Genomic DNA, 12,627 nt, shown 5'->3' with positions numbered 1-12,627 from the left:
AGCCCTAAAATTGCCCCCCCCAAAACCCTCTGCAACAATACCATTAGACACCCCCACCTTTTCAGACTAGCAATATTGCAAACTGTTGGAAGTCTAAAATATTGCAGATTATAATTTGCGTTTAGGCTCGTGCAGCACAGTTCTGTGTTTGTTTACTCAAAAGTAAGTCCCACTATGTTCCGCAGGGCCTACCACTGTTAGGACTGCAGCCCAATTCAGCTAATGCCGGGTGTGTCTAACTCCCACTGACTTCTCTTGTTGACCTCAATGGGACTGAGGCACACATAAATTTTAGCTGGGCAGGCCGCAGGCTGGGTCATCCTCTTATATACTTGCTGAGATTGACAAGACCCTTACCTGAATCTCATAGCTCCCCTGTAGCTGCCTCTGATTAGTTATCATTTAACTCTTGGGGAAAATAATTAGCATCACACGTCATGTGCATGGAAGTTGCCAAACCAATTAACCAATTAACCAACTAAAAGGATTACTGTTAATAGCACCAGTTTTCCTATAACTTGGTATTGCTGGATAGATTTGATGAACTGCAAAAGCATTTTTAGTTTGCTTTCTGTGGCCACCCTGGAACTTTTCTTTATTAGTGCCACTTTGTTTTATACGATTCCTTGCAAATGAAGGAAAACAACTTTTCTGCTTGTATATGTTGATAATATAATTTTGGTTACTGAGGACAAACAAGATTGTACAAAAAAAAGATTGGATGCAGGCCTGGCCAGGACATAGGCGTCCTGACTGTGACAAAGGTGACCTGTGTACATGCTTGCTTGATTAACAGCTGTTGGGAACTTCAAGGTCTGTGCTCTCCCTTCTTATGGTCTTTGTTCTGGACCTGGAGATTCCAATAGAGAGCATTCCATGTCAAGAAGGAGGGCAAGTGGGCACTCTATCAAATGACAGGGTAGGAGTTACATGGAGCAGGGCCTTTTCACTGGTGGTGCCCATTGTATGCCTCGCCCTTCCCAGACCTGCTCTCTTTTGGCCTGTATTTTGGAGCTTTATAATTTAGGAAGACTTTGGAAGTACTGGTTGACATGTCTTATCAGTTGCTGACGTATGAGCGGATTTTATTTGCTGCTATTCTGTGCTTCTGGTGCACCAGGGTTTACACCAGTGTAATAGAGTTGGCCAGGATGCCAGAAGGGATACAATTTATAAGCTTTCTCCATTATCTGCACAGCTGGGGGTGTTCAGTCAACAGTGCAAAGGCTGAGCTGAAGCATTCCCTGCTGGTTACCTGCTTTCAGCAATAGGGGTCGCTGTTTGGTAGTACCCAATTGGTTAGCTGTCAGATTCTAGAGCTCCCTATTTGTGGCTCTTAGGTAATTCACAAAATATAGAGTCCATTCATAAAACACAGTGTTCATTCATAAAGCAGTACTGTAACATAAATCTCCATTGCTATATATTAGGTGTATATTTCAGCGGTTGAACATACAAGTTTATGGCCATGCTGTTGTGTAGTGCTTATGCGACTGTGAATAAAGGTGGCTGGGCTCATTGTCTTGGGGTTTGGGGGCGGGAAGAGATGACAAAACTGATTTCCAATAAGTGCCCCCCCCCTTTATTTCCATAACAAGTCCTTGAGTCTGTACTCTGAATGGTGACACCAGGGACCTAGAAGGTGCAGGGCTTGTCAGTCCAACCCCTGCACAGTCTCATCAGGGCTGACCTTAAGGCAATTGGAGCAACTGGGCCAAATTGGACCCCGTAGGCCGCTCCTAAGGGGCCCCCTGCACCAGGGCAATCTAGATGGATTTTATTTATATCTATAAGATTTTGCAGACTTTGGCTGTGAACTGGGGCCCTACAAAAACAACAACAACAACAAAACCAAGTTGCGGCCCACTGCTTCAAATTGGGCCCCACTGGGTAGCCCTGAGTCTAATAGTTGATGGTCCTGAGTTGCCCTGCCCTTGCATGAAGTCTTGGGTTTACAATTTTGGGAGAGGGGAGACTGCGGCACTGGGCAGTGGGCAGGCTGGCAAGGCCCCCTAGATTTAGAGGCCTGAGTTGCCTTGCCCTCGCATGAAGTCTTGGGTTTGCAATTTTGGGAGAGGGGAGAATGCTGGGGAACAGGAGGGCTGGTGAGCCCCCCTAGATTTAGAGGCCCTAGGCTTCAGCCTACTTAGCCTATACATAAATCTGGCACTGGAGAAGCCACACATACCCAGATTGCCACCAGCCCCTGCCGCAGTGGTTCCAAGAGTCCAGCAACTCTCTCTTTGGGTGGGCCAGCAGGTGGGTTGGGCCTGGGATCGCTGAACTGATGGGCTGCCTGACTGGTTGGTCTTGTGTTTATGCCATGCCAAATTCTTATATGTCTGTGCAACCAATAATAAAGTTGTGGCCAGATTTCACCCACACACTAGTCTCATGTGCCTTCAGTACTTCAAAGTGACAAGCAAGTTCAGGTGTGCCTGGGCCATAAAGGTTTCCTGAATGCAGATAACTGCAAAATTGATTTACCATTAGATAGCACCTACCAAATATAAAATGGTCACTGACTCTGCTGCTGCTGTTCTGTGTTCAAACTGTCCTGTTGATTTTTAAAATTATTGCTCTGTCATCATATTTATTTCCTTTTACATTGTTAGCTGTTCTGTGATCCTTTGGGAGAAAGGGTGGGATATAAAGCTGACGAAATAAATAAACAAATAAGGCGGCTCATTTCACTTTGAAAAATGTGATATATTTCACTGCTGGTATGTGAGAAAGCAGCTGAAATATTTGTGTCTTCGTTACCTTTTCACTCACTTTTTTGAAGTATTGCGTTAGGAGATACTGGAGGTACACAATACACACACATTATTTTTCTGTCACACTTTCTTCTTAATTATTTTACCTCAGTAGGAGGAAAAAAATTGTAGACACAATTAAACTTTATTCCAAACAACTCTCATCATGTGCAACTTTTTGTGTGTGCTGTGAATTATCAAATAATAAAAAGAAACCTTTAACTGTCTGTGAATACAACAGTTTCCTCACAACAAAAGCATTATTTCCCAGACTAGTCTTCTTTCCCCATCATTTCAGACTTTTGTTTGCACTTTGACCCCAATTTGTGTTACCTCGCCACTGATTTGGGTAGAACTTAGATGCATTAAGATAACGAAGGAGTGGCACAAAACTGAAGCAAGCATGGCAGATTTTTGGCTTGCTCGAGTAAAAATTACCGCAGATAGCAACAGCATCTTGAGAGTAAAAGTGAGAAAACATCAGTATTAAATTCTAATTGCAGGGATGTACTAATTGAATTCAGTAATACTTGCCTTTCTCCCCCCCTCTAGCAGAATTTAAAACTTCATAGACTTCGCACTAAAAAGCAAGCTGTTATGTTCTAGGAAAGTTTAGATATTCTAGCAAGGACGTTTTTCCCTAATGTTTTTTTCTCATTAGTTGTCAAACTTTAAGTTCTTGGGCATATAAACATGGTTTCAAATATATACTATGCACTCTCTGGATTGTTTCAAATACATGATGCCCAGTCCAGTTCAGACTGCAAATGAGAGGGTTGTAATTCTGATGGCTCCCCCATTTGAAAAGTGTCTTGTCTGTGGTAAATGAAGGGAGTTAATTTACTTTGAAATGGATGAAAAACTGAACCAAATTGTGCCAAGTCAATTGTTCAATTCCCATTCATTCAGAAGCAAATGTGCGGAGGAACAAAAGGAACAAATGGGTATAATTTTCATTGCTTCCACTTACCCTATACCTCAAGCATACTCTTTGGGGAGGGGGCAGTTTACATTTCATGACAAAGCAGCAGGAGAGCAGATTTCAGTCACTGTTCCTCGGGAGCCATAATTTAATCCCAGCATGCCCTAGAAGTTGTGTTTTTCTTGGAAATTCCAGAAACAAAATGGCAGCCACTGAAGAGGGTGCCATTTCTCTCAGAATTCCCTGGAATGATACAACAGAGGGCATTCTGATAAAACTGGCTACTGCCAAGAATGATCCCTTGATGGCAGTTCTACTGCTGCTACCATCACTAGCAAAGGCAAAAACAAAAGGTGCAGGAATTTTAAAAAAAGAAATCTTGGTTATGTATACAGGAGAGAATGCATAAAACAGCTGTAAGAGCTGAGTGCTGTAGCAAAGTGTACACGAACAAGGCTTCAGACAAACTCCAGAAATGTGGTCAAAGAGAATGGCTAATGCGTTGGTTTCTGTTTTTGGAGACAAGACCAGGACTGCAATACCTCAAGGACTGTCTGTTTCCATATGAGCCTACCCAGACCCTGAGATAATCTTCTGAGGCCTTCCATTGTGTGTCAACTCCTTGAGAGGTCCAGAGGGTGAAAACACGAGAACGGGTCTTCTCTGCAGTGGCTCCCCATCTATGGAATGCTCTCTCCAGGGAAGATCGCCTGGTGCCTTTCAATATGCAACTTTAGGCACCAGGCAAAAATGTTCCTTTTTAACCATGCCTTTGGTTGATTTGACTAACATCCTATGCTCTCTTAAAATGTGAGGGTTTTTTGTAGCGGGGGAGGGGGGTGGTATTGGGTTGTTGTTTATATTTTGATTATGTATTTTGTGGTTTTATATAGCGGGAGAGCACGGGTTGCGGAAGGGTTAACGGGACAGTTCCCTGGTTGCTGGGCGGGTTAGATTGCATGGCCACTGTTTAGATTGGGCTCATCTGGTTGTTGGGGAGATGAGCATGTTGCAAGTTAATGATTGACAGGCATTGTTGTTTAAATTCCTGCACATGTCTTTTAGGTTTCACTTTTGCTGCGTGCAGCAGATCTCCCTCCCTCCCTCCCTCCCTCCCTCCCTCCCTATCTTTAGGGATTTTTTCTTTGCATTGCTTGTCATGGGGTCACCTGCTTTGGAGCAGGGGCCTGGTAGGAATTTTGTCCATTTGGCTGGTTGGCTGGTGCCATTTGGTTTTTGCCTACTTCATAGCAAATCGTCACAACTTGTAAGGTTGCGGTTAGGCATTGGTTGGTCTAGGCCCGGGGTACAGAAATTGGCTGGGCCTGCCCCTAAGGATGCTGCTGCAAGGGTATTCCGTTAAAGGAATCCAGGGGCTCATCTTGTGCAGCACATCCTGTATTATTCCCACAATCTTGCTTTTGTCCGTACCCCCCGAGAAGGGGCTAGGGCCGTGCAAGAGCCCCTGGGAGCATTTGGGGGGGGGGAGCTGAGGGCCTGGCACCCAGCTCCTGTTCTCTCCCCTATAGGTGTTTACCCTTACTGACTTGGCCGGCTAGCGGATGTCAGTTCTGTCCCAGGGCAGGGGACAGATAGTTGGAACCAATGCCTAAGCAACCACTCACATTGGTTGTATTTAAATAAAGTTGTGGCCAAAAATTTATGCCAAAAAACCTTAAACTTAAATGACTGTGTGACGTCTGAATTATTGGGGGTGGGGAGCTGTCCTGGAGCCTCGACATGCAATTTGATTTTGTGGGAGTGAATTGAAATTCTGACCATGTTTTCCTATAACAGAAAGTGCTGTCAATGTAACGGTATGCTTAACAGAAAAAAAGAAAAAGAAAAAGCTATGTATATGTATAAAGTTTTCTACACCATATTGCTGATCTTGGGAAAACTGGAAAATACTAGCAAATGGAGCACAATAAGAAACAAAAGATACACGATGAACACAAAGGTGTTAACACTCTTTAACACAGCATAATAATCAAGTGTTGTTTTAGGAAAAAGAAAGAAAGAAAGAAAGAAAGAAAGAAAGAAAGAAAGGTTCTATTGCTAGCAATATATCATCACCTGGGTTTATTTTCCAAAAGACAAAACATGAAGGCAGGTTGAAACAAATCCATCCATCTGTTAGAGCCCAAGGATGCATTCTGAATTCAACACGTTTCTACATGTCACATGAAGAGCAGTTGTTGTTTCTGCAAACTTCATGTTCTGTTGAAAGGCCAGAGTCTGATCTTTTTTTGTTTGTTTGTTTGTTTGCTATCAGAAACTGTTTTCAAGAGAATTCTGTGCTGTTTTCCTTTTAAAAAGGTTGTCAGCAACCTACCAGTTCATTAATTCAGGAAGGAACCCAACACAAAAAGTCCAAATTCAGCTAGTTGTACTTAAGTCTTACTGCAATGAATGGGACTTAAGTTTGTCAGTGGGATTTAAATGTGGGCTCATTCACACTAGAATTTAATGTGGATTTGAAACTGCTTGCATCTCTCTCTCTCTCTCTCTCTCTCTCTCTCTCTCTCATCTTCCCCATCCCCACTAAATTTAGATTCTCCTAATCCAATAAGGGAAGAAAATCCATTATAAAACCACATTACCCAGCGGTGGATGCACTGCAGCAGTGCTACCGTTATTTTTCTAAAAAAAGAAGAAGAGGTGCTGGAATTCACCATGAACACCTCCCTCATTCTCTTAGAATAGCAATGGTGCCCATTTGAGAGGTGCTGGAACTCAGTTCCAGAAAGTTCCAGCTGACAAAAAGCCCTGTTTATGTGTCCCCACCCCTCCCCATATATGTGGAGATGTTTCACTTGGTGCCATCTATCTTACCTCCATATTTTTTAACATCACCTCAAAGGTAAGGATGCAGCCTGTCTTTTGCCACCAGTTGCTGAAAGCAGGCAGAGTGTATCCCTACTAATCTTCCTTTAATTTGATGGTGATTGGTGGGTTTTTTTGGGGGGGAGGATCTATGCCACATAAAATTATGCAAAGTCAAGGGGACCACATTAATTCTCCTGGAGCCAAGGTTTACCCAAACCTTTTGAAAGATGAAGTGTGTATGTGTGTGTGTATATATTTTATGTCTATCTGGAGGGAGGAGGACACCGATCTGGGAAAAGTAAGAGAGAAGACACCACGGCACTGTTAAAATTCTAAATGACCCCACAGGCCCCCAAAGACTTCTGTCTTTCCACCTGCCTGCCTTCCATAATGTAATAACTGCTTGGGCTAGTTTAACTATAGTGGTAATGGGTGGAAGGAGGAAGTCATTTCCATCACTCCAGAGAAAGAAATATGTTAGTACATGGCCTAAGTCAGCCATGCAGCTACTAACTGTGATAATTCACAGTGATTCAGCAAAGTAAATAAATCAAAATCACACAAAGAAAGTGTATGAATCATACATTCTGGGGGAGGAAATGAAGACAATTCCAAGGCAGAGCGCATTTTCTTACAGGGATCAGTCTAGGAAAGGGGGGGGGGGGACACACACAAACAATACTCTTGTCCAAACACAGTTAAATTCAACCGTACTGAATGAAGCCACATGCAGAGGCAGTGTCTTGAATGCGTTGCTGCGCAGTGCCAGAATTGTGGTAAATAAACAGCTCACCCTGTGAGAAGTGGTGTTAATACAGCGATCTCTTACACAGAAAGAGCAAGGCAAAACTTGGATGTCAGTTTGGCAGACGCCGCTAGTGTCATCTGTAAAATGATATCATCTGCCAGAAAGCCTGGTGCCAGTGCATACATTTTTCTGAAATTGCAAGTTACAAAAGCACAGCTGTGAGGCTACTGAATTTCATGACTGTACATTTGCAGCTTGTGGATTTGTCACTTGTCATTCCATCTTTGTTGAGAGCTGGAGATGCCGCTTTCCCCTCCATCTTGCATGTTCCTGGTCCAGTCTGTAAAGGATCTCTATTGGAGAAGCCTCAATGAGCAATGGCAGATGACGTCATCTTGCGATTTACTCATTACAGAGGGTTGTATCCAAAGGGCTGCAACTCTAACCTCACTTACTTGGGAGTATGTCCCATTGAGTTCAGTGGGGCATACTTCTGAGTTGACTTGGCTAGGATTGCAGCCTAAGTCATCTTCAGAGTCCAGCAACTGAAATAAATGAACCAGATAGTCATTATTAGCCAGAATTCATTAATTTCAATGGGTCTACTCTAAATATGACTTTGCTAGTTTATTACAGTGGTACCCCGGGTTACGTACTTAATCCGTTCCGGGTTACAGTTCGTAACCCGAAAAGTACGCAACCCGAAGTGTACGTAACCCGAGGTACGACTGTATTGCTATTTGATGTGCATGCATTTACACAACTGGAAACACTAACACTGTCAGGGATTATCAATCATTTGTTATCATTATCCCATCTTCATATATATATATATATATATATACGGTAGAGCCTCCAAGAGAGACAAGAAAAGGCTCCAACGAGCTGTAAGAATTTCAGAAAGGGTAATTGGTGTTAGCTTGCCTTCAAGAGAGACAATTTATGCTACCCGAGTTAGGAAGAGAGCAGAGAGAATTGTAGCAGATCCTTTACATCCCGGTCATCATCTGCTTGATTTACTTCCATCTGGACGTCGCTACAGGACTTCATATACAAAATCGGCCAGGCACAAGAATAGTTTTTTTCCCTTGTGCCATTAAATTGTTAAATTCATAGTTGTATAGCTTAAGGGGAGGTAAAATATGGGTGGGGTTTCTTTGCTTCTTTGTATTGTGAGAGGAACAGTGTCTGTATGTTTACATTGCAATGTAGCCGAAACAAATTCCAAGTATGTTGGAAAATGTACTTGGCCAATAATAAATTATTCCTATTCCTATTTCTATTCCTATTGCTATTTGATGTGCATGCATTTACACAACTGGAAACACTAACACTGTCAGGGATTATCAATCATTTGTTATCATTATCCCATCTTCATATATATATGTGATCTTCCAAGGTTCTTTAAAAAATGCTGTTCATCCAGATTGCTACAAAAAGTTATAAACTTTTACATAATTACCCCCCCCCCATAGCTTAGGGTGCATCTTTGCCCAGCTGTTTGAAAAGTCTAGACTGAGGGCTGACCTCTTGTAAGACTTTTCTTGCTTATCTTACTTGCAGGTGACCAAAGATCTTGGGAGATGTCTGGCTCTGACAGAGCAGCTTAGTTGGTCCACATCAAACTTTAATTTTAATGTATACTTTGCTTTGATGTAAATTGCAATCTTACTTCCTGCAGATTCCTACTGACTAGCCTTTAAGGACAGTGAAATGCTTTCAGTTATGGGAAGCATTTGAATGCGAACTTTAAGATGGTTGAACCTCAAATGTTCTGATTTCAGTTCCTTTGGATGTAACCAATTATTATTTTCTGTGGCCATCCAGTTTGTTTCCCTGAATTTGTTCTAACACCTTCGCTGTTACGTGAGAAAAGAATATAGTCTGGATTTTGGGCACATGTTGTGGCACTTCATTTTTGGTGCCTAAGAGCAGTTTTGCAGCTACAGATTTTTGCTGGGTATTGTAATCAACTTGTTTGAAAACTTTATTATTTCAGCATTTGGAACAGAAATATGGATGGCCTTTCAACACCAGCAACAACAGTTAGATGTGGAAGACATGCCAGTTAAGCTTCCCGGGTGGATGTACACACATGCGTTTAAAGATGTTTGCATGTATGCACATATATGTCATCCATACCTCATATATTGGGATGTGGGCGAAGGGAGGGAGAACAAATTCTTCCATGTATATTCCTGGAAGGCAAGTCCCAACAGGTTGAAGGCTAGACTGTGGTTTTATTTCCAGATGTCTAGGCCTAGGGGCTGTATGGCTCTGTAAGCAATGAAGTGGAAACCTGGCTGTTTCATAAGGAATTCCCCTTGGAATTTCTCTGCAACATATATTGCAGTGGGATGTTTGCCAGGACCCTGCTTGTGAAATCAAAATGGAAGTGAAAGTTTGGTTGATTGAAAGGGGTGGGGGGGGGGAGAAGGCTCATTAGGAACATTCCTTAACTTTTTATGAGTACTTTGATTTACAACCACCCCACCCCACCCCCAACCCACCAGTTGCCGTCCCTGTGCTTATTCAACCAAGTGACAGAAAAACGACACCAAAACCCCAATAAATAAGAAACCATGCAAACAGAATTTTCAATTTTTGTTTGTTTGTTCGTTCACTCCTTTAACTGATTTAAAGAAGGAAAGATAAGATCTTGAAGGTAGATGTGAATGTGGCCACCTTAGCTCAAACTGTCTGTATATTCATGGTTGCTAACTACCTAGTATTTATTGGTCCAACCTCAAAAGCTAATCCATGTTGACCAACCAGATTCTGTTAGTCCCCACTCATATCCAAGCTACCCCACTAACTGACTTTTGGGAATTGTCTGGGAGACTATTTGGGATAAGGCATAATAAAAATGCAAAGGTGCTAAAATGCCCATGAATAACAGTCTCTGAGGTTACAACCTAATTATTTGTTGTAAACATAGCATGAGACACTTAATCTCAGGGTTGTGGGTTCAAGCCCCACATTGGGCAAAAGATTCCTGCATTGCAAGGATTTGGACGAGGTGATCCTCGTGGTCCCTTCTGATCCCTTCTGATTCTGATCCCTTCTGATTCTCGTGGTCCCTTCTGATTCTCTGATTCTATATAATATTTTCAGTATGGCTGCCAGAATTTTCAGGACACTAGTTGGAGGTGTGTAAAGTATAACGTTTGATTCAAATTGCATTGTTTTTGAATTTTTAAGATATGTTTGCTTGCTGGTTTATTGCATGCATATCCCACCTTTCCTCCAGGGAGCTCAAGGTGGCATAAATTCCCCCCACCCACTATCTTAACTGGACTTCGACAATCAAAAATGACACCTTCTCCCATCCCAATTTGGTCTCTGGTTCTAGAGGAACCAGAGACCAAATTGCAAACATGCGTTGGATTATGGAGAAAGCTAGAGAGTTCCAGAAAAACATCTACTTCTGCTTCATTGACTACGCAAAAGCATTTGACTGTGTCGACCACAGCAAACTATGGCAAGTTCTTAAAGAAATGGGAGTGCCTGATCACCTCATCCGTCTCCTGAGAAATCTCTATGTGGGACAAGAAGCTACAGTGAGAACTGGATATGGAATAACTGATTGGTTCAAAATTGGGAAAGGAGTACGACAAGGCTGTATATTGTCTCCCTGCTTATTTAACTTATATGCAGAATTCATCATGCGAAAGGCTGGGCTGGATGATTCCCAAACTGGAATTAAGATTGCCGGAAAAAATATCAGCAACCTCAGATATGCTGATGATACAACCTTGATGGCAGAAAGTGAGGAGGAATTGAAGAACCTTTTAATGAGGGTGAAAGAGGAAAGCGCAAAATATGGTCTGAAGCTCAACATCAAAAAAACTAAGATCATGGCCACTGGTCCCATCACCTCCTGGCAAATAGAAGGGGAAGAAATGGAGGCAGTGAGAGATTTCATTTTCTTGGGTTCCATGATCACTGCAGATGGTGACAGCAGTCACGAAATTAGAAGACGCCTGCTTCTTGGGAGAAAAGCAATAACAAACCTAGACAGCATCTTAAAAAGCAAAGACATCACCTTGCCGACAAAGGTCCGTATAGTTAAAGCTATGGTTTTCCCAGTAGTAATGTACGGAAGTGAGAGCTGGACCATAAAGAAGGCTGATCGCCGAAGAATTGATGCTTTTGAATTATGGTGCTGGAGGAGACTCTTGAGAGTCCCATGGACTGCAAGAAGATCAAACTTATCCATTCTCAAGGAAATCGGCCCTGAGTGCTCACTAGAAGGACAGATCCTGAAGTTGAGGCTCCAGTACTTTGGCCACCTCATGAGAAGAGAAGACTCCCTGGAAAAGACCCTGATGTTGGGAAAGATGGAGGGCACAAGGAGAAGGGGACGACAGAGGATGAGATGGTTGGACAGTGTTCTCGAAGCTACTAACATGAGTTTGGCCAAACTGCGAGAGGCAGTGAAGGATAGGCGTGCCTGGCGTGCTCTGGTCCATGGGGTCACGAAGAGTCGGACACGACTGAACGACTGAACAACAACAACAAAGTTGTGATATAAGAGGAGAAACAGACAGGGAAGGGAAGGCTGCTCTCCATCAGGGTGCAGCCATCTATCACCATTCAGCACCCGAAGCCTGCATGCTCCCTTCCTTGCAGCAAAGAGAAGTAGGGGAGGGGGAAAGTTCGTCAGCCACTGCTCAGTACAGCACATGAAGTCCTGCTTTGCTCTTGAGCAAAGGTGCTTGTCTCCAGGTGGCCAGCAGGGAGCAGGAACCTTACATGAACAGGTTTTGACCTTTCCTTGGAATGCCAGCCAAACAGTGCACACACCACTCTTCTTAAGGGTCACCAAAGCAGTCACAAATCTGTAGACTTCAATGTAATCTGATCTAATAGGATTATATCTGTGATGAAACATTTATTCAATGCCCAACAGTGTGCTTGGCACCAATGCTTCACTAATGCGTGCCAGCAGATATGATGCAAGAAGAGTTGTTTCTTCTTCTTCAGAGCTGATACATAATGCAGTATCAGGTACAGTACAGGCTTTGTTCATGATGTGCCATTTTATTGATTAATAGTCCCCCACTCCCCTTTTTGGGATCTACTCACCAAGCAGCATGACAATTTTTTTTTTTGCTCAGTTTGTGCTTGTTAAGAACACAGCTGCTCAAGTGTTGACATTTTTTAAAGCAAAAGCAAAAACAAAAAACAAAACCTGAACCTGACGAGAACTGAACATATTACACCATCTATTCGTTGGCAGTGAATCAAGACAGAGTTGAAGTCAACATTTTATTATTCCTTGGTGGTTTGAAGCCAGTGCTAGGATTTGACACCATCTTTTGAAATGAACTGACACTGGGTAGCATTGAGCATATAGGGAGAGCTATGCA

Source organism: Lacerta agilis, chromosome 1 (assembly GCF_009819535.1).
Source record: "Lacerta agilis isolate rLacAgi1 chromosome 1, rLacAgi1.pri, whole genome shotgun sequence".
Lineage (NCBI taxonomy): Eukaryota > Metazoa > Chordata > Lepidosauria > Squamata > Lacertidae > Lacerta > Lacerta agilis.
Note: the sequence above shows the minus strand (reverse complement) of the source record.